This window comes from Aquila chrysaetos, chromosome 2, assembly GCF_900496995.4.
Source record: "Aquila chrysaetos chrysaetos chromosome 2, bAquChr1.4, whole genome shotgun sequence".
In the NCBI taxonomy this organism is placed as follows: domain Eukaryota; kingdom Metazoa; phylum Chordata; class Aves; order Accipitriformes; family Accipitridae; genus Aquila; species Aquila chrysaetos.
The window spans coordinates 13,813,708-13,835,523 of record NC_044005.1 but is presented as its reverse complement, the minus strand read 5'-3'; the positions used below and the strand labels follow the sequence as shown (position 1 = coordinate 13,835,523).

General features: G+C 38.9%; 1 long non-coding RNA gene across 1 annotated transcript; it reads right to left on the bottom strand.

Moving 5' to 3' along the window:
• Window positions 1-3,297: 3,297 nt before the first annotated feature.
• LOC115338685 lies at window positions 3,298-11,293 on the bottom strand. Its single transcript, XR_003922498.1, has 4 exons — window positions 11,098-11,293; window positions 9,791-10,056; window positions 5,213-5,310; window positions 3,298-3,342 (listed from the first exon to the last, which is right to left on the bottom strand). It is a non-coding gene; the product is annotated as an uncharacterized LOC115338685 (long non-coding RNA).
• Between the last annotated feature and the right edge of the window lie 10,523 nt (window positions 11,294-21,816).

The window sequence follows — 21,816 nt, the reverse complement described above, 5'->3', positions numbered from 1 at the left end:
ACTTCTTAGATTCTTTAAAAGCTTTTGGTAAGTTATAAACCACGTAGGTTATATCAACCATAATTCCTTTATCCACAAGCTTATTGGCTTCTCTAAAGAATGTTACTAGATTTGTGAGGCATGACCCCACTTTACAAATCCGTGTTGATTCTCTGTCAACATACAATATTCATTCATGTGTCCACTGGTTCTTCAGAACAAATTTTTACACAAAACAGTAACCCAGCTCCCAAGTTTCTCTAGAATTCTTGGGTGAATATCATATATTGCTGTTCATTATTATCAACTTCTTCTGTAATCACTTCTACCAAAACCAGCACCATGGAATCTAATAGCATCTTGGAAACAATGAGCTTTGAGTTCCCAAGTCCTTACACAGTCACAAGGTTATGATTGTAGCTAGGTAACCAATAGCTAGGGTGAAACCTAACACAAATTAATGGGATTTGGTAAAACAGGTGCTCTTATCCCTGATGATCATGAAGAATCCAACAGGATATTGACTTCTTCAAGCCTAATTTTCTACACTCAAAAGTTAAATCAATTCTAACCTAACCTGAAATGTAATTGTAGAACTAACCCCTACAGGAATCTGTGAACATGAAACATCAGCTGTTGATATCATCCTTCATCCTAAACTTTCAGGTCAAACCTTTTCCTTCCCCAAACTTGAGATAAACCCCAACCATAACTCTACTTAATATGGGGGCAGTGAACTAATTCTTGCAGCTAAAATGAATTAAAGGCACTAGCTGTATCATCACCAATAGTCTTTCTAAATCTCCACCCTTCCCACTCAGGTGAACAAACTCCCTAAGAAATCTGAATAACAGCATTTGCCTTTCATGATACTAACCTGCTTCCTATCCCTGAAGCCATTCCAGACCCAGTGACAAGCTAGGCTCAACGAGCATTTCCTTCTTAACTCTACTCCTGTTTTTAACCACGAACTGAAATCTAATCAATTGACTGTTTCATGAAGAAAAATTGATTGAGATCCATTAGCAAACAACATTTTTTCTAATCTCTTTTGGTCCTAAATAATCCAACAGTGAGCTTGGCTGATGAAGCCTCCCTCTTTTACATCATAATGACACCCTAAACCTAAGCCTAAAATTTATTAATTCAAAGTGACCAATTTGTCTAGTAAATCCGAATATAAGGCATTTGTTCCCAATTATGCAAACTCTCATCCCATCTCTGCCAGCCTTGCAGAATGCAAGAATAAAAAGGCTTTCTACCTTCTTTTCTGAAAACTCAATTCTAGCCCTAGCCCTAAAATTAACATGTACTGTAGAGAGAGGATGAATCTGTACTGGAATACCTAATATGAAGCATATGCTCCTGCCTACGCCATACTACTCTCTCTGACATGTTTTTTCCCAGTTTCCTAGCCTTATCCCAAACCTTCCTTAAATGGAAGATGTGTCCAGGAATACTGAAAATAAAATATTTGCTTATGACTACACCAGCCACCTTCTGAACCCTTATAAATCCAGCAATAAATCAGATTTGATACAGCCTTCCTTTCCAAAACCCTAACCCCATCTTTCACCAATTCCTACAGAAAAATTAAAGATATTTATCCCCGGTGATAGCAGCATTCTTATTCCTGCCAGTCATGTGGATCTGACATTAAAACAGGTTCTCAAGCCTTTTTTTTTTTTTTTTTTCCAAATTTCAAATCTAACCATAAGGTTACCCATATGCAAGAGCCCTACAGGAAAAGCATTCCTTTTCCCATTCCTGATGGTCAGGCAAGTATCTCACTATAAGATGAGCTTTTCAAACCTTATTTTCAAATTTTAATCCAAACCTACTGTTTGAAAATCAGTACTCCAGAATAAAGTTCAAGAATTGGTGTATTAAACTGTATTGGCTATTAAAAAGACTCTTCTAAAAGATTAAAGAGAAGTTAGAGAACAGTATTAAGGCACTGGGTAAGGCAAAGCTCTTATTATTAGCACGTTGGCCAATGTTTATGACTAACCTTTAAATGCTGAAATAGTGTTTAGCACTGGACAAGCCATAAATAAAGATAATGCTTGCCCCATGAAACTCACTATCTAAAAGAGAGTCTTGAAGGAGACAGGATACTGTAGAAGGCTTAAAAGAGGACACTAGAGATGTGATTTCATTGCAGGTCTGCCTTACTTACCCACTTGATTAAATAAATGTTGGGAGTAAAGAGAGTACTTGACTGATATCGCTAAGTACTAATGTGCCTTACAAAGATATGGTTTGAATGAGATAGCAGGATCTGGTATATCAAATTCAGAGGTTATTTTGCACTTGGAGCACTTGGTAGGCAATCCAAAGATGGGAAGGAGAGATAGAGTGGGATGTGAGAACCTCCATGTATTATATGTGCCTTTACTCATTAGATGGAAAAAAGGTACATTATATTCAGCAACAGATCTGTGGTTCTGGCACATATACAGCCAGATTCAGCTATGTTGCCACATCATTTGCCTTACACATCCCACAGTGATGACAGAAACAACTGACAGGGTGGCTATAAAAGACTGGTCAGTCTTTTAGTTTGACTGGATAATACCAAGTATCTCCGCTGCTAGCATCTGCCACCCCAGAAATCTGTTTTTAAAGGGATTTTAAACAGCACTAAAGACTGCACTACACATTATCTGTAGGCAAAACTGCAAGCAAAATTTTGGAAATTTCTTGTTGAAACTATGGTTACCAGGATGCCATCTAACAATTACCCCAAGCTAACTCAGGTGGCAATTTAACTTTAAAATGTGGATGAATTACAGAGAAATATGTATATAACTAATGCTATCTTTGCATCAGCCTATTTCTCTGTAGAATTAACATTTTTGCCCAAGATATGTGTGGTGTTTTATCACACATACAATAATTTATAATACTAGAAAAAAGTAAAGCCAGATTCAACTGGAAAGACAAAAATCCACCCAAACCACTTGCACTGAAACGCTAAGCATGCCCTGCAAGAATAGCTTCCAAGGTCTTGTGTGGAGGGGAAGCAATTTATCACTGAATCCAGCCCTTAAGTATCTGAACATAACTTCACATTTCAGAAGTGAGCTCTGTGACTTTCTTTCACAGGTTAAAAATACTTGTTAAAGCCATCTATACCGTTGCTAAGAGAAATGACACATTTGGCAAGAATATGTGAGTGATAGCTGGAGATTCTTGAAAATAAAGTAGATTTGGCTTACAGGTTGTTTTTTTTTAATTTACTTCAGAATCTTTAGTAATAGTTACCAATAAAATGCAAAGCCTTATGCAACACAAATTCAGTATACACTCACCAAAGGGCTTCTATATCTTCTTCAGAATCTTCCTATGAAGCCCCATCAGCTGAGATAGAAATACAGATTTAGATCTAACTTTTTAAAACCTTTGCAGAAATGTAAAATAAATATCTTCCATTTCATATATGGATTTAAATACAGCTTTCCTCCTGCAATAGGAAACACCAAGCCAGATTCTCAGCTCTTCACAGCTTTTTCCGCCAGTGTGCCTTGTGCGTTAGTCATTCAGATTGCTCTTAACATACACCGGAATAAATGAGCTGGGATTTAGGTCTTATCAGGCTGTTGGTGGAAGAACATGACTAGAAACCAACTCCACAGGTTATGCATTTCTATGAAATCCTTAAGAAAATGAAAAGTCTGGTTTTTCTGCACTGTTTGGAAGAGAAACATGATGTTACTGAAATACTCTGTGTGTTGTTAAATGGTACTATAGAAATATGCAGACAATGACTTGAGAGAAATGAAATTGTTACTTCAAAACTCTAAGCTCTGAAACAGTCAAGTTCTAAACCATTCCTTGACTAGAAGCACGTGACTATTCCCATCAGCTTCCCCTGGGTTTCCTCGATGGTTTATGAGCTGCCATTTGGACTAGATTATGGTCATATACAGTACCCTGAAGCTCAAGAGCAGTCCTGTAACTGGGTTCTTAGCACTAACACCTCAGACAGCTCTTTGCATTCTTTAAGCACTATGTATTTTTTAAAAAGAAAAAATTTTAAAAAAAGCCTTGATGTTGTTCTGTAAACATTGTTGTCAGAGCAAAACAGCTACAAAACTTTTAATAGAAAGAGTGGAGTATTGCTTTGGATTTTCACGCATTCAGATGCCAAACTTCTTTAAGAACCTGTGCATTAGTTGTAGACATGACCTGAGCTAACCCAAAGAAAGCCACAAGCATGTCTCCTTTCCCTATTGGCAGTTACTTTAATTGGCAGGTTCACAATGAGCACTTTTGTTTGCATCCTAAACATGCAGAGCACAATTAAAATGTTTAATACTTTCATCCTGAAAGTGTGGCAATTGATAATTTTTTACAGGCCAAGTCATTGCACATTTAAATAGCATCATTCAAACACTTAGGGAACTTGTTTTACAAGGACTCAAAATGCTCCCCATTTAAAATTATATGGATTTAGCTCAGTTTAAAAATAGACATTTTGTTTGTTTTCCATTCAGTTGCTCTACTATTTGGTGCTCTTTCCTTGCACATGTAGTCTCTGAGTATTTTACTACCCCCTACTGTATGGAAAGAAAACTGTGCAATACTTTGCTGTGGACTATATGCTGCTAACAGCTCTTGAGAGCTCCCCATCAACTGGAACACCAAGGGGATGGATTCAGAGTCATTGGAGCTACAGGATCCTGTCTGGGTTGTCACATGAAGCTCCTAGTGGCTATGGTGTGGATAACAGAGAACAAAGTTTTCTTGACAGCTCTGAGATAGTAGACCATTACTGGAGTAGCCTGGTTACTGGGTTTGTATAGTGCATATCATCATGTTTCCAAAGCAACTAAAAGTGCTTTGCGAAGCAATGAGTCAGATCCTGGTTGTGCAGTAACCACACACAGGGATTTATGTTTTCAGGAACTATGTGTCCAAAAGCAGCATACTGTTATATAGGTCTCCGGCACTAAACGTGTTGGGTAGCCACTGAATCAGACTGAACACTTCTAAAGCCATGTGAGCAACATTTGGTGTACTACTGTGTACCAGCACAACCCACATAATATTTACTCACTTGGGCTGCTATGTGATGTGAAGAAACTCCCCACTCTCAACTCAGCTGAACCTCACTACCTCTCTTGGTAAAGAGCATAACACTAAATTGCCTACCACACTTGCACAAGAAAATGCACATTCCATCTGCAGTTTGTAGGTCAAATAAAGTGCACACTCAAATCTCGCTCACCCATCAGCAGCAGCCAAAGCCAATCATTTCTCTTCCATTTTCTTCACAAAGTGATTTGCCAGCAAATCTGCTTGTTCTTCTACCATCAGTTCCCTGTGCTGGAAGAAAAGAGATTTAAATTCATGCTCAGTGGCATTTCCTCTCCCACTCCTGTTCACATTGGGTTAACGTGATGTTCATGCTGGGTAAACCTATCTCAAACTGGGCATTCCCTGATGTCGAGGCTGGTTGGTGGCTGGTTCACCACAGCCCTGCCCCACGTGCCTTGCTGAGTAGCAAGGTGGTCTCCTCCCTGGACTCCCCAGCTATTTGTCCTAGCCATGCTGCCTGGGAGGTAAACCTGGCTTCTTCAGTGCTTCCAAATTCACTGAGACTCTCCCAGAACAGGTTTTGGGATTTTTAACATGTCCTGTTGAAAATATCACATACCTGTTTTCTCTTCTGATTTGGGGTGCAAAATATAATAATTAGAAATTGCAAAATTGTCCATGAAAGAGGAAGTGCATTTCCCACACAACTATTTGCCATTGACTGCAAGGGCAGTTTGTACAGCTAGGCTGGTAGCCTTGAGAATAATATTTTAGGAATATTTTTCCCACATTAAACTACAGCACCCTTAAAAAACTGGTTTTTTAAAGGCAGTACAGGTTGGACTGTGACCTACTGTCAGGCTGGAATAAGGGTCATTTAATATGTGTATTCCCTAGCAGCAGAACAACACCTAAATGGGAAGTCCCAGAGTTTCAATCCAATCCCTTGGTCCACTGGGGAAACGACCTGCTCCAAAACTTTGCTGGCACCAGTCATTTCCTGCTCAGTGCCAATGCTGATGCATGGGCCAGCATTTTGCAGTGATGGACAAAAAGTCTGCCAGGTCCTCAGCCCTGTTTGCAGTCTAACATTGCCTGTACGAGAGACCCAGTTCGCCTGTTCTTCCCTTCCACCTCTGTCAACAGGCTTAGGCAGAAACAGAATCACTGTTCAATCACTTGTTCCTTTGGGTGAACATAGACCTCAGTCCATAAATAATTTCTATTGCTTTGGCACAGTGCTCCTGTCTCTGAGTAAGCCACCACTCTACCACTCTCTTTTCAGAACGAGCCATTTCTAAAGGGTACACAGCAGTACTGGCACGTGATTTCAACCACTGAAAGCAAAATGAGCTCAGCAGGTAGAGGCAGACACCAGTCCAAATTCCCTTTCAGTCTCTAAACCAGAACTGATAATCCTTGGATATTGGGCCTTCTGATGACATCCAGCACTCGGTGATGCCAGCGGATGATAAAGGTGCAACAGGCAGAGGCTATGTAACCTATACTGTGAGAGAGATGGATTAGCCAGACAGTTTCATGCATCCAACTCTTTGTAAATCTAGTCATATCCAGCACAATCTACTTCTCTAAATTTCTATTAACAATTCTTATAAGAAATAATGCATTTGCCCATATTTTGATCTGATGTCAAATACATTATTTGACAAATTCTTTTTTAATTTAATTTTAATTTTTTTCAGACTGTTCAGCTAGCTCTAATAATAAAACTGCCTTATTCTGTCTTCACTTCATTTAATTCACTTCCCATTTCAGGAAAAAAAAATCAAGACTAAACATCTACCAAATGTTATTCCTCTCCAACTGAATGTGACGGATAGTCTGAGGAGCACATAAAAATTAAACAAAAAGTGCATTGTTCCCTTCCAGATTTTTCAGCTGGTGTAAATCAGCATAGCTTCACTGATGCCAAGTTGCAGAGATGTACATCAATTGAGAATCTTGCCCTTCATCTTCAGAGAGAGATATTTTCCTTACAGTTTAGGTTCTCTGCTTTTCCAGGCTCATGAAAACTCCAGCCCACTTTCTTGCCATGCTCTGCATATCACCATAAATTATCTCCATTTTGCTTAAGTCCATTACTGCTCCTAACCTGAGAAGAGGTCCTGTAGAGAAGGCACAGAACAGATGTGACTGGTCAGCCACTCTGTCCCAGACTCTGTCTGGGAGAGATCCAGGCATTGTAATCTACTCTGCTCTGGTGAGACCCCACCTGGAGTTCTGCGTTCAGCTCTGGAGTCCTCAGCACAGGAAAGACGTGGACCTGCTGCAGCAGGTCCAGAGGAGGGACACAAAAATGATCAGAGGCATGGAACACCTCTCCTATGAGGACAGGCTGAGAGAGTTGGGGTTGTTCAGCCTGGAGAAGAGAAGGCTTCGGGGAGACCTTATTGCGGCCTTCCAGTACTTAAAGGGAGCTTATAAGAAAGATGGGGACAGACTTTTTAGCAGGGTCTGTTGCAACAGGACAAGGGGTAGTGGTTTTAAACTAAAAGAGGGTAGATTTAGACTAGATATAAGGAAGAATTTTTTTATGATGAGGGTGGTGAAACACTGGCATAGGTTGCCCAGACAGGTGGTAGATGCCCCATCCCTGGAAGTGTTCAAGGTCAGGTTGGATGGGGCTTTGAGCAACCTGATCTAGTTGAAGATGTCCCTGCTCATTGCAAGGGGGTTGGACTAGATGACCTTTAAAGGTCCCTTCCAACCCAAACTATTCTATGATTCTATGATAACTACTCAGTGTTTCAGTTTCTGATTTGTGAAATACATCCTTAGCAAAGAGGAACATGGATAGCCTTTGTTCACCATTGCTTGTCAGTTGATCTGGTCCCATGATGCTACAAAACCTATAAAATACACAGTATCAAAATGAATTAATTTTAATTAATTTAAAATGCAGGTTTGAAGGGACTACCATTTTCCATTCAATTTGATCCTTCTAGCCCCTTTATTTCCTCTCCCTGAAATCCAGAGGAGCCCACCTATGGCAGTGACCTGGTATCCTCTTCCTACCACCTGGGAAACTGCAAGTGTGAGAGGGAAGGAGCCCTTGCAAAGTTAAACCCCAGGACTGCCAGGCTCATAAAGCCTCTTGCTCAGGCTAGTCAGCCTCATACACAGGCAGAAAGGTCCCTACAGACCAGGCTCAGGAACACAGGTCTAGATCACCAGTCCACTTCTCCAAAGCAGCTGGGAGGAAGCCAGCTCTTAATCATTCATCTCTGAAATGCTGCCTCCAGAATTTCTGCCTGCACTTGCTGTAGCACCATTCGTTGTTTGTCTTCCTTCATCCTTCCCTGCCTCACTCCCCATGATCGTTTTCTGTCATTCCTTTCTCTCGTCTTCAACCACAGCCCCTCCCAAACTAGACTAATGAAAGCTTTGTTTTCGTTATATAATCCCAGTGTATAATCAAATACATTTAAAAAATAACAAAACTGTGGAACTGACAAGACATGTGTCTACCATCACCCCATAGCCAAACACTGAGGTTTGAGCTTGGCTCAGGCATCTCTAAAAATGCCAAATGCAGATTTCTACAAACACAGAGTAATGGATCCATGGCTGCTGTAAACAGAATAAAGGTGCATTGTTTAAAGTTGCCTAGCAAACACACACAGTAAATCATAGATGCCTTGAGAATAAAGTTGCAGACTTCAGACTGACAAACACTTACGCACATGTGAGATGGTTTTGGCTGGGGTAGAGTTAATTTTCTTCATAGTAGCTAGTATGGGGCTATGTTTTGGATTTGTGCTGAAAATAGTGTTGATAACTCCGAGATGTTTTCGTTACTGTTGAGCAGTGCTTACACAGAGTCAAGGTCTTTTCTGCTTCTCACCCCACCCCACTAGCTGGTAGGCTGGGGGTGCACAAAAGGTTGGGAGGGGACACAGCCAGGACAGCTGACCCAAACTGGCCAAAGGGATAGTCCAGACCATGTGACATCATGTTCAGCAATAAAACTAGGGGGAAGGTTGGCCAGGAGGCTGCTGCTCGAGGATTGGCTGGGCATCGGTCAGTTGGTGGTGAGCAATTGTTTTCATTTGCATCGCTGGTCTTCCTTGGGATTTATTTCTCTCTCTTTGTTGTTTTCCTTTTCATTACAATATTATTATTGTTGTTATTGTTATTATTATTCAATTATTAAACTGTTCTTATCTCAATCCACAAGCTTTCTCACTTTTACCCTTCCAATTCTCTTCCCCCGTCCCACTGAGGAGGGGAGTGAGTGAGCAGCTGTGTGGTGCTTAGTTGCCAGCTGGGGTTAAACCACAACAACATGTTTAACATTAATTAAGTCAGAGTCCCACCTTCAAACAGGACACTCACAAGCTTAAAGTTAAGTAGCAGCCCAAGCACTTGAAGGACAGAAGTCTCAGTCTTGTAAGCTCTTTTAGTACTGAAAACTAATCCACTTTTAGACCATAGATATCTCTGTAATAATTCAGATCAGACACTTCCAGACAGACTTCTTTTTTTGTTTTAATTGTTTTTGAGGGTAACATTAAAAACACATTAAGCTCCCCTGTAACTGAATTCAGCTGATTTGCTTAGGTCTACCAGTGCAAGTGAAAACAGAACAGAACCTAAGGGATCATCCAGTCTAGGTTACAGGAAAAAAACATACGTAAAATTCAGGATTTCTCACAGACAATTTTGAAATGGAGGGTCAGCTTTATATGGCAAGCACTCAGCGCCGCTCCAGGGTGCCTGGCCATGCACAGAACAAATCCCAAGTCACCTCTTGTCCTGAGAATCTGGCAGAGTTGGACAACAAAGCACACTGGCAGCCCCCAGGAAGCCTTTGGATGTCTTCACACCAGTGACATAGCATCCCATTTAGGCATTAGCAGAAGCACAGAAGTTGCATTCCCACCTGCAGAGGTGTCCAGCATATACGGAGCTCTGGCTTGGTGCAGCTGCATTGCTCATGGCAAGTGAGTTGGCAAGTGAGTTGGCAAATTTGCAGCCAGCCAGATCATGTCTTCATCGGAGCAGAAGACTGAACTGTAGACATGTCAGGATGAGAAAAGACAATACAAAAGAAATGAATGGTGGTGATGGTGGGGTGGGAAAATGAATAGAGAAATAAGGAAGCAAATGAATAGAGAATAGGAGAAGTTTAAAACATCAGATTTCTCCGATTTCTTAATTAGCACAATTCTCTTTGGGTTTGGGGTGTCACTGTTGAGTTTTTGTTCGGGTTTGGGGTTTTTTAAAATGTTGTTACACCTAAGTTTGTTTCCAGAACAATCTTCTATATGGTAATAAAACACTTTTGCATTGTTCATTCCCGAAAATGCTAACTTGATTTTTACAGAAGGAAGGGGACAGCAAGAAGTACAACTTTTATTTCACAATAAGTAAAAGTCTCCCGCTGGGTCTCTGTTCATGATAATATACTATGGGAAAAAAAGGACTACAAACATATTACTAGCAGTATAATAAATAGCATGTGCAAAATGTACAGTATAGTAAATACACTACAGGGACTACTTACAGAGTCTCGTACACTCCATAACCATCATCAACCGTCTTCTGTGGTTTGGCACATCAAATATTTGCTATGTACTTTACCATTTTAAAAGCACTGCAGATCCTTGGCTGGACACCAAACAAATGCTGTACATTACTTTGTCAATTGTTGCCTTGTACATTCAACGTCTGACCTTACCTCCCCCTACAGTTCAATGTGTAGAAACGCCAATAAAATACATGGTGTTTATTTCCAGTGGCTTTTATTATTAAATGGGTCTGTCACACTGACAAACCAAAGGATTTCTCTTTAAGGGGAAGTCTCAGAGGAAATCTACACCGTTAGGAGACAAGGACTTTGGAATTACATATGAGAATTGCTTGTGTTAAAGAACTGGTTTGAAAGTTGTGTAAGCACATACAGCTCCATTATCTGAAGAATAATATAGTACTTTTTGCACTGCTGTGGAAGGCCAGACATACAAGTGATCCTTATGCATTCCTTAAATACATCACTGAGGAAAACCGTGCTATATACTAATTAGTAAATGTGACACTAATACATATACATACCCCAGATAGAGCCATCTGCACAGGTAAGGGGAGAGAGAGAAGAAATTGTAGGCAGGCAAGATGGGGACACTTATCCTTACCAGAGGCTTGGCTGGGCCAGAACATCTCAGAAGCTGAATTCTAGAGCAGCTCCCAATGCTAAAGGTGGATCACTCCATCTCCCAGCAGGCTAGACAACCTGTAAGGGCTTTCTCACTCCTGCCTGTGTCTGACTCGTCGAAGGAATCAACACCATTATAATTTACAGAATATTATATCTTATCGAAGAATGAGTAGAGGAATAATTAAACAAATGAAAGGAGTCCAGATGAATGGAAATACAGACGCAAAAGACTGAGATCCTGCTTGTACATGGACTTAGAAATGAGACTGCCAACAAGGCTGCAAATTGTGGTATCATGCAGATGCCGGCAGAAGGAAGAGTGATTTCCAGCTTACTGAGTACAACCTAGATGTCAGGAGCAGTCCATCATGAGCAGGAACCAGATACTGAGATGATGTCAAGTGGCCCTGGCTCTGATCAGTAACAGGCAATTAGAAAATGTGCTGCAGGGTGATCATGGTTCCATCCACGTGTCTGACTTCTTATCAGCACAACTGACATTTTCTTACCAGCTCTAAAAGACTTCCTCAGCTGGCCTGGCCTGGGTTCAAGCTGGAATCTGCAACAAGAAGATTCCTTGATGGCATAAACAAATCCCAAACTTTTCCATCCAAATTTCTTTTTAAGTAAATTTTCTCTAAATAATATGAATTCACAGAAGCTTAAGGAGGTGGTACAAAGAGGCATGTTTGAAATGAAAAAAAAAAACAGGCCAGGTTTTATTCTGAAAAATAATACCAGGAAATCAAAACACACACAGCATACATAAGGATGATACAAGAACTATTATTATTGCTATTATATGGCAGTCATAATGTCCCTAAAAAACCTTGTCAGTTCTCATGGATTTGAGTTCCTATGGAAACCACTTTTATTAAGTACTGTTTTTAAAAGAACATTGTTTAGCATATTCCAGTTCCTCCTAGGTCATTGAGGTTTTTTCTGAGATACATTAACATCTAGTAATAACAGCTCCTGTAGTTCAGCACATTTAGGATTTTGCACTCTCTTATGAAAGAGGGCACATCTAATCACTACAGTAGCAAAGCCTTTACCTCACTATCCTGAAATGGTATCAGTGAAGAATACATCCTCTAGGGCATCTAGCTGTCTCTATCTGTACTCAATTCCAATCCTTCATCAGAAAGTTTATCCATAGCTAGTGTACTTCTGGAGCATTCAAATTATCCTTATCCCATGTGACACAACCTCTTTCCTAAAGGTCGGTTGAAATGTAAAGTCTCCCCTTGCCTTCCCCTCAGACTGTATTTAGATTTGCACAGACAACTGTATATTTGTTGAAATAACTCCTTGTAGAAATGTGGCCAACTCTATTTAAAGATTGATACATATGCACCAACGACTGACCCCAAGTCTTGGTTTCAGTTATTTAACTCAAGGAAAGTAGCCACTCTATCACTCCTTTGTTAGCAGATTGATTACAAATGGACTCTTGCCAATGATAAACTGATCCAGTTTGAGGATGGATGCTAAGTCCAGACATTTCTTTCAGGAGACTGTTTTCTTCTGTGCCAGCAGCTAACCTTTCATCTCCAAAAAATATGTGAATGTCCTGAGTTCAGTGTTGCAAGGATAAGTTATAAATTCAGAACCAAATACTACCTGACACTGCAATGCGTGACTGAAACTGCAAAAAAAAAAAAAAAAAGCTCAAATAATAGCTTTTGAGAAGTAGAACTTGAAAGTCACCTGAAACCTTGTTAGTACTGAACCCTAATGATGGTCCACGTCTAATGAACGTTGTCTGCTATTTCACCTATGATTAAATATGTCTTAAGCATGTTACAGTGACTTCCACATTCTTTTGAGAATGACTTCTCATTTCAGTGCCTCAATATCTCAATAACTATTCAGCATTACTGTCAGCAGGAAGGTAGCCCTCAAACACTTACTAGCTTCTCTACAGTTCTTCTGCAGGCAATTTTCCAGAAAGGGTTTTGGCTCTCCAAAAGTCTACAGTCTTAGTTAAGAAGCAGCAAATATAACCAACAACATGAGACTGCAAAAAGTAAGACAAAGAAAACTTTGAAGACCACTAGATTTTGAGGTCCAAAAAGACATCTGACTGTATAATACAGGCCACAGATTTTCATCCAGGTACTTTTGCACTGAGCCATATCATTTCTGTTTGAATAAAATATATCTTCCATAAAGGCATTTAGTCTTATTTAGAAATGTCAAGAGAGAGAGAATTCACTTCTCTCCTGGGTAGTTTGTTCCAGTGGTTTACGCCAATAACATTTCCAGAGCCTACAGAATGAAGAGATGTTTTCTGCACTTATATAATTCCAACCCTCATCTCTGCAGACATAAATTCATTGAAGTCAACAGACCTCAGTCATCACCAACTTAAGCCAAAAACCTTAAGTTCCATTGACTGACTTTACTTTTAATATCACAGAACATTTTTTTCAAGCCAAGAACCCCCAAGATGTTTATTTGTTTGACAGGGAAGAGGAAGGTGTGTACCAATTTCTCACACTACACTGACTCCATTAGACAAGGACTGAAGAGGTTTGGGTGTGCTCACAGCATGGTAAATGTGGATCTTCAAAAAATGACCCCAAAAGACATGGCCATACCTCACTGGCAAACAAACTCATGATGGGTCAGGTACAACTTGAAAAGAAAGTCAAACATTTGCTAAAGAACTGGATGATCTAGATGTGGAGGTTAGCACGGAACAAGGAACATGGTGGATGGTTGTTCTCAGTGCAAGATCACCCTCTTCCTCTGCTTTGAAAATCTCTTCCCATCAACCCACTTAGATAAGTGAACTGATTTTGCATTGTCTTTCTTCAATATCTTCTTACTACCACTGTCTTTATTCATTACATTGTAAATAATGATGTCACAGTCTCTTCAGATGTTTGCAATAAAGCTGTTGCAGTAAATGGATGTATGGGGTGGGTTCATCATAATCACAGTCAGCAGTACACATTAGGCAACAACTCAGAGCTACTGCTACTGCAAGCACCTCCTGCCACAAAAACTGCTGCAGCGGCAGTCAACTTCTGCTTGTCTTTCACAGCTGGCCTTCTGAAAACAAACGGAAATTGCACTGCTTTCCTGTAATGAAGCCAAGAGTAACAGCCCTTCCCATCAGCCAAAAGCTTCAGTTCCGCTGAGAAGGGGAAGAGTTAAAGACTGTATGGTACTTGCAGGATATAAGAATGGGAGCACAGGGAAGCAAAGTCCCATGAGCAAGAACCGGTGCAATGAAGAAGAGGACTGTGGGGGAAATTAATCTAAAAAACTTATGTAACAGGTAATGTCCTCTTCATCTAAGTTTGTCAGATCACCCCATAAAGTACCCTGTTGTAGGCTACAATGTTTTTCCTGTTAAATTATATATATAACAGGGCAACAGCCCTTTGGGGTCTTTCTGGAGCACGGTACAACAGTGCTAAAAGGTGTACTATGTCTGGGTTCATGGAGAAAATGAATAGGGAGACCAATATTGCAAACATAGGCTCCACCCCGTCTCCCGTGGAAGTAATATTATTAAGCATTTCTTCTGGCACCTCATAAAACTGTTCTCCTGGGAATAGGCTCGGGGAGAGCAACTTTTAACACCTCAGCTGCCACTCTACTGAGAATAAGAGGAATACCCTGATGATGAACGTAAAATCAGCACTTGGAACTCTAGAAATTTCCTTGCCATTTTGCCTTTAGACACAAGATGGCAGCAAGAAATTCATTTCAAGCATTTGCTCCCATTAACTCGGTGTTACCTGGCAGTAACTGTTAAGTATGGGGGGTCGGTTACTGCAACTATTTGATGGTAGTGTCCACAAACACTACCACCCACACACTGTTCTCCTATCACCCATGACCCTGAACTCTGCTGTTAGCTCTAGTCATAACGACCAAGTACCTATTGCACTGGGTACGCAGCCATGCAAAAAATACATCTATGGAAAATGCAGGTATCTAAGATGTGCCAAGCATGCCCTTCTAGTGGCCATAAATCAGTAAAAAACTCATTCATTAAGTCTTGCTTTATTATGTAGCCTTTTCTTCCTATTCGTTTTGGTTTTTCTAGCACCTCTATTCTTTCCTAATGTGGTATTTTTTTCTTCCTCATAGTTTTACTCTGTAGAATCTATAGTCTTTAGTAGTCCCAAAAATTTCTTTCTTTTTTTTTTTTAATTTACCCCACCTATGATGTTCTAGAATTCATCTGGTCCAAAGCACCAACCTTAGAGCTGTTCAAGGAAGACTTTGCAAGTTCCTAAATGTTCTTTGTCAGAAGGATTTTCTGCCCTTTAAATTCAAGTGAAAAGTGGGGGTTTGTCATTACAGAGAAACTTTATCTAATTTTACCCTATGGATAAGTGAACAGTGGAAAAATTCAGATCTTTAGACTACATCTCCAAACCTCATTAGTATTTGTGGAACATTCACAATTTTTGCTGATATGAGAAACAGCTCCAAGGATTCCTAAGACCAAAGCAGTGCTCTAAAATTAAAAGTTATGAACCAAGCTTGCCACCTACAAGCTACAACAGGGTCTATGAATCAAAGCAGAACACATATAATACACACAGGCCATAGTGCCTTATACGAGTTTGAAGGATAAAGCAAGCTAAGGAGGACCCAGAGCATACACTCAGAGCTGGCACACTTCTGGAGCAATGCTCCTCGTGTTGCAAGCAAGCCAGAGCTGCAACGACATCACTCCACTTAATGTTGAAGTAACATGACTAAAGCACACTGAGTAAAAAAAAATGTAAGAAACTATAATAAAGATACCCATCTATAAATCTATTTTTATCCCTCCACCTCCTATATGGCTTAAACTTCCTGATAGGGAACACACAGATTTTAATTATATAGCCCTTAAAGTGATGTATGTCTGTCTACTTCATTGCATATTTCCACTGGGTTTTTTAAATCATTTTCTTCAGACTGTTAGCAATTGATTTTTTCAAGTGTCTTGTTAAAACAAGACTGTTCAGGTCAGTCTGAAAATGGACATTTAATGCTTTAACATTTCAGAACAAATATTCTGCTTCATAGTAGCCAGACATTGCACTTGACATTACAAGGACACACAGCTATTATAACATCTTGTTTGGGACACATGCGATATACAAGTATACAGAAAATTTGGCCCTCTATCTCAAGCTTATTAGTGTTTTTCCCCTCAGAAATACATGTCTGTCTTCCAAAAAAAACATCTCACAAGATTAATGAATATTCTCTTTGTTAAAAACTTTCATATTCTCTGTTCAAGAGGAACAATTTCCAGCTAGTAATTAATCTGTACTATGGTTCAAGGACAGAATTATTTACTTACAATCATGGAATGCCGGAGATTGAAAACACATTTTCATCAGGATACTAACACTAATGAGAGGGGTGGTGAGGTTTGAAGAACTCAGGTGAAATTCTTAAAATAGCCACCAAAAAATGTGTTTGACTATTTTCCCTTATTAACATTGAAGTTTTCACTGCACTTCAGTACATCTGTCTCACCCTAAATAAACCTACAATGACCCCCCAAATTACCTTTTTGTTTGTTTGTTTGAAGCAGTCCCAATGTTCCCATTAATACTAAGAAAAGATGCAGCATCACATTATGTGTTTAAATGGAAATCTATTCTTCTTTTCCTCAGGAATATTATTTCTAGCATAACATTTTAGAGATCCTGCACTTACTCTTTCCTATTCACTAAGTTCTGAAGAGCTTCTCATTTGACCTGCGTCTGAATAGCCGAAGACTGAATTGCACTTACAACTTTTCCAGATAGCAATTCCTATTTTAAGACCATTTGTTTTTATCTGCTATATACAGCTTTCACTTTGGAAAGCAAACACTGCAGGAGCAAAAATCCCTCTCAGCAATCTAATTACAGCAAACAAACTCCTGAGGCCAAGAATTCACACCGCTATTGTCCTCCTGGCAGGACAGGCAGATGTTCTCATGACCTTAAACCTTTGCACCTTCTTCTGGTAAACTACAGGCAAAAGATGGAAGCACAGATGTCATTTTTATTTGTCATCATGGGAGACAAATCATAGCAGTTCCAGTAAATTGCTGCCCAATTATGGGGAGACAGATTTTTGATTAACCTCCTTAAGCTGCAGACCACGCAAGGAGAAGCCAGACCTGCTACAGGGATGCCTCACCCGGGATAACTCCCAGACAGTCAGTTTTCCACTGATGCAGCACAAAGCAGTGGGACTGAGGGGAAGAACCAGAGCCAAGAGGTTCAGCCAGTATCGCATCTGCTCGGAGAGCAGAAAGCTGTGTCAGACCTTTCCACATTCCCAACCAGTTCTGCACTTGGTACAAAGCCTTCCTCCACTGAAGTGAGCAGATCTGAATTGGAACAGGATGAAGCTCTAAATTACATGATTTATAAGCTCAGCCAAATAATGTAGACTTGATAGCCTCTCTCCCTTCACACATATTTTTAAACAAATTCACCTTGAATATGCTCTAATATTGTTTATATGTGCTTTCCATGAACGCTCAAGCAATCATATGGTACAAATACTATATATCATTGAGCTTCTGAACTGATGCACAAATATTCATAGGAACCATATTTTAAAACTACATGATGAATAACAGTGCCAGGCACTCAAAAGTTTATCCAATTTGGTAGCAGAAACTGTGTTTACTGTGCACCAGAAATTAACCAATTAGAGTTAAACTCCAGTTTCAAATTTATCTGAGACAATATTCCCAGGGAAATCATCAATATCAATCAATTTTAGAGTAATTTTCTGATTATAAAAATTGGTTAAATCTGAATAATGAATAATTCAGAGTAACTGCTTTGTTCTTATAACATACTGAAGTAAAGTGAGAATCTACATTTATCAGATAAATTATTCATTGCAAAATTACTCATTCTGTTCTGCCAATACACATCACACAAACAGACTCAATTACTAGAATTATGGCTTGAGAAGAAACCTTGCCTGATCTTAACTTCCAGTTTCAGCAAAATCACTTAGTCAAACATAGGACCTCAACATAGAGGCTATCATTAGGATAATGTCACATATCAAAGAAAATAAATGTAGCCTGAAGAAACCACTTAACCTAACAATACATCTTAAAACAAAAACAATTAAGGCAGCTTAAAAAAACAAGTGATATGACACCATAGAAATAATAGGCTGTTCTGGACAGAAAAGAATATTATAAATTTTTGAAGAAGGAGATATTTATTATAGAGTATAAATATTGTAGGCACAACATTTTTGAAAACTGATATGAAATGTTGCAAGAAAGTAGGAATCTCTAATTTGGATTGCAGTCTGAGACTGTTACTTTAAAAACTATGACAAAGAATCTTGTAATATTAACTCTTTGAATTCCTTTGTCCTATCCAAATCCAGCTAGTGAATCAGATTCATCAGTACAGATGACCTGCAACAGAGCTGATATAACACTCTTTTGCTGGAAAACAGCAATTTCAACCAACTCAGTGAATACGGAAACAAGCATTATTTTTCAAACCGTAAGACATCATTAAAGATTTATGATATTTTAAACCAGAGTGATCCCTTACTTATTTGGTGTCTGATATAACTCACAAATGTGGTTCATTTAATTTTGCCTAGACCTTTTTATATTCAAGGGATATAAAGACTGAGTTGCAGGCACAAAAGTAAAACACAAAGACCAAACAGGTATTAATTTCAGAAAATGCAAGTATTTCCTACCAGAAGATTTGACAATGAGATAATAATTGGAGAAACTATTATGGCCATGGAATGATTCACAAACATTTCATGTTTTCCTACAATCTCCAGCTCTTAAGAGTCCTGTGGTTACTAAAGAATAGGAAATTTCATTTAAAATAAAATAACTAAATCTCTAGCTTTCACAACTGTGAAACAAAGCTCCCAACATGAAAAGAATGTGTTTTAAAGAATTAGAAACCAGAATGCAAGTAAAATTAAAAAATAATATATTGTTAGGAGAAACACCCTCATATTTACATTGAGACTAACTTGATTCATGATTTTTAATGTCTGCTACACAGGTTTCCAACTGTCTAAGCAACTTTCATTTCATATACTATATCATCAATATAATACAGTATTTCTTGAAAGCCAACGTTTAACAGAAAGTAGAACACATACTAGACAGTGGCTTTAGTTTCACTATAGTACAAATATTCTTCTCATTAAATTTTGAGGAACACATGATATAGAACAAAATTACCCAGCAGAGAGCACTGTCTAAAGTCCAAGTGCATTTGCACTGTGTTATTAATGCAACTACTGTGGAAGTATTTTTCGATGCATCAGAAAAGCTTCATTAAAATGAGGAGCTTAAAAAAATACTACATATTACAGCATCGGTGCATGACTGTATTTATATTAACAGCCCTATCCTGTTATTCAAACCCTTGCACAGCAATGCCTTACTCTACAAAATTACCACAAAAATTACTAGATATTTCTACAAAACTGGAAAATACTCTTGCACTATTGAAGGCAACGGCTGTTGATCCAGAAGCCTAAATGGAACCAGGGAAAGTAAGATTTACAAAAATTTAGCAATTGACAGATCCCTCTGTATTAAACATATTTTAATATCATGCTTTTCTTGTGGAACTTTACTAAAATCTGAAACTTTGCTCTTGCTACGGAAGAAATACAGTATCACCTCCACTTATCTGATGTGACTAAATTAAATAAATAAGTAGGTAGACTAATTAATTAATTAATTAATGCTGAAATATTTCAAGCCAGCTCATACCGAGGAAAGTCCAGAGGCTATTCTGACAAATATGTTAAGTCTAAGCATTTCAATCTACAGTGGCCATTTTAAAAATAAGTAGTTCAAGTGCTAGGCTTGAAGCAACAGAAAATAGGCAACAAAAAACATCAGATGAAGAAAATGCAATTAAAAAACTATTGTAAACCTGCCAAAATTATATAGTCCTAATTGAATGAGCACAGGAAAGATATTGTGACAGATACGCATCTACTATTAGAAGCAACACACTTCATTTTGTACAAAGTGTTCCCTTGGCTTGTCAGTGTGTAAAGAACAAACACCAACCAGGAGTCTTATTCACCAGATAAGGAACTGTGTTATAGTTGAACTGGATTAACCGCTAACTGAAGAATTTGATCCAGGAATCTGAAGATGCTTGGAAACCAGATGAGTCAAATGAGAAGAACAATTTTTAAATATTTTGGAATAATTATACTCAAAGAAAAAATAATAAACAAGGGTAAAGGTAAGGAAATAAACATAAAAATTACTGATATTCTCTCAAAAACAATTTCTTCACTAAGAAAGTGGAACATTATCTAGATATTATTGCTATAAGATAGGTATACAACTGTGTGGAAAAAAGTGACTGCCAGTGCCTCATTTTCAAACTAGAAGAATATGCTTGAGAAGGTCTCAGCACAGTTGAAGTTATTAATAACTCGGTGGAACAGGAAATAGTCCTAAAACCTGGGCAAAGCACAGAAGTGAAAGAGACTGCAAGCAATTTGAAAGAGAAGATTCAAAGTAAGTGTGATAAATTAGCAGGGGGGAGGGAGGAATGAAATCATTTAGATGAAATTTTATAAAGTGCAAAGTTCTGCATTAGAGGAGGAACTCAAGTATACAGTATCAAAAAGGGAAGGCTGGAAAAGAAAAGACTGGGTAAATTGGATCACAGACTGAATATGAGTCAACTGCAGACGAAGGTTTCAAAACAGAATAATATAATTCTGTGTTTATTAAAAAGAAAGCTCTATATAAAACATGGAAGGAAATTATCCCACTCTACTAACGACTGGGAAAGCCTCAGCTACATCTATTTGTGTCTTTCATTTTTAAGAAAGATGTGGTAAACTGGAAAGAGTCCTGAGGAGAACAAAGAACAAGGGGAAATTTATAAAATGTGACCTATCTGGAAAAAACAGAAGACTGAAGACAGAATGATAAACATCAGCCAATGTTGACTTTAAAAATTTTAAAGTCATCACTTATCCTGTTTCCATCAAAGGATGGCAAGAAGTAATCAGCTTCATGTGTGACAGAAGACTTAGATTAGATGTTAGCAAAAGCCTTTCTAGCTGTTAAAATAAAGCTTGCATAGGGAGACAGGCCCCTTTAAGGTGGGTGCAAGAAGGCTGGTAGGGGAAGTAACCACAGCATTACTGTGTTACAAAGCAAAAATTTTCAGCTGAAAATGAAATAAGTAAAATGAATGCAATGGGGATAGGGGGAGGGAGATGCTGGCTCTCCAGCAAATAGTCTCTTTCACTCACAGCTTCAGTCTGCCATGTCAAATGTTCGTAGCCAATTCTTTCACTGGTTAAAATCAGTATAGCTGCAATGGCTTAAAGTTTTTCTTGGTCTGTACCATCAGGTGGCATCAGACCTTGTCCTTTGTCTATGAAATGGAAAGTGGGAAATGCTTTTAACAAGAGACAGCTGTGGACAACTTTGGATGATAGCCTTGCACCGATGGCCAATTCCCTTCCCTCTTAATAGAGTAAGTTCCACAAGAGGCTGTGCTTCTACATCAGGGAGGAACCCTACTAGGTTTTTAACTGTCTCTGCTACAGCAGTGGTTACATCTAGCAATCTTCCTCCTGTCCTTCCATTACACAGA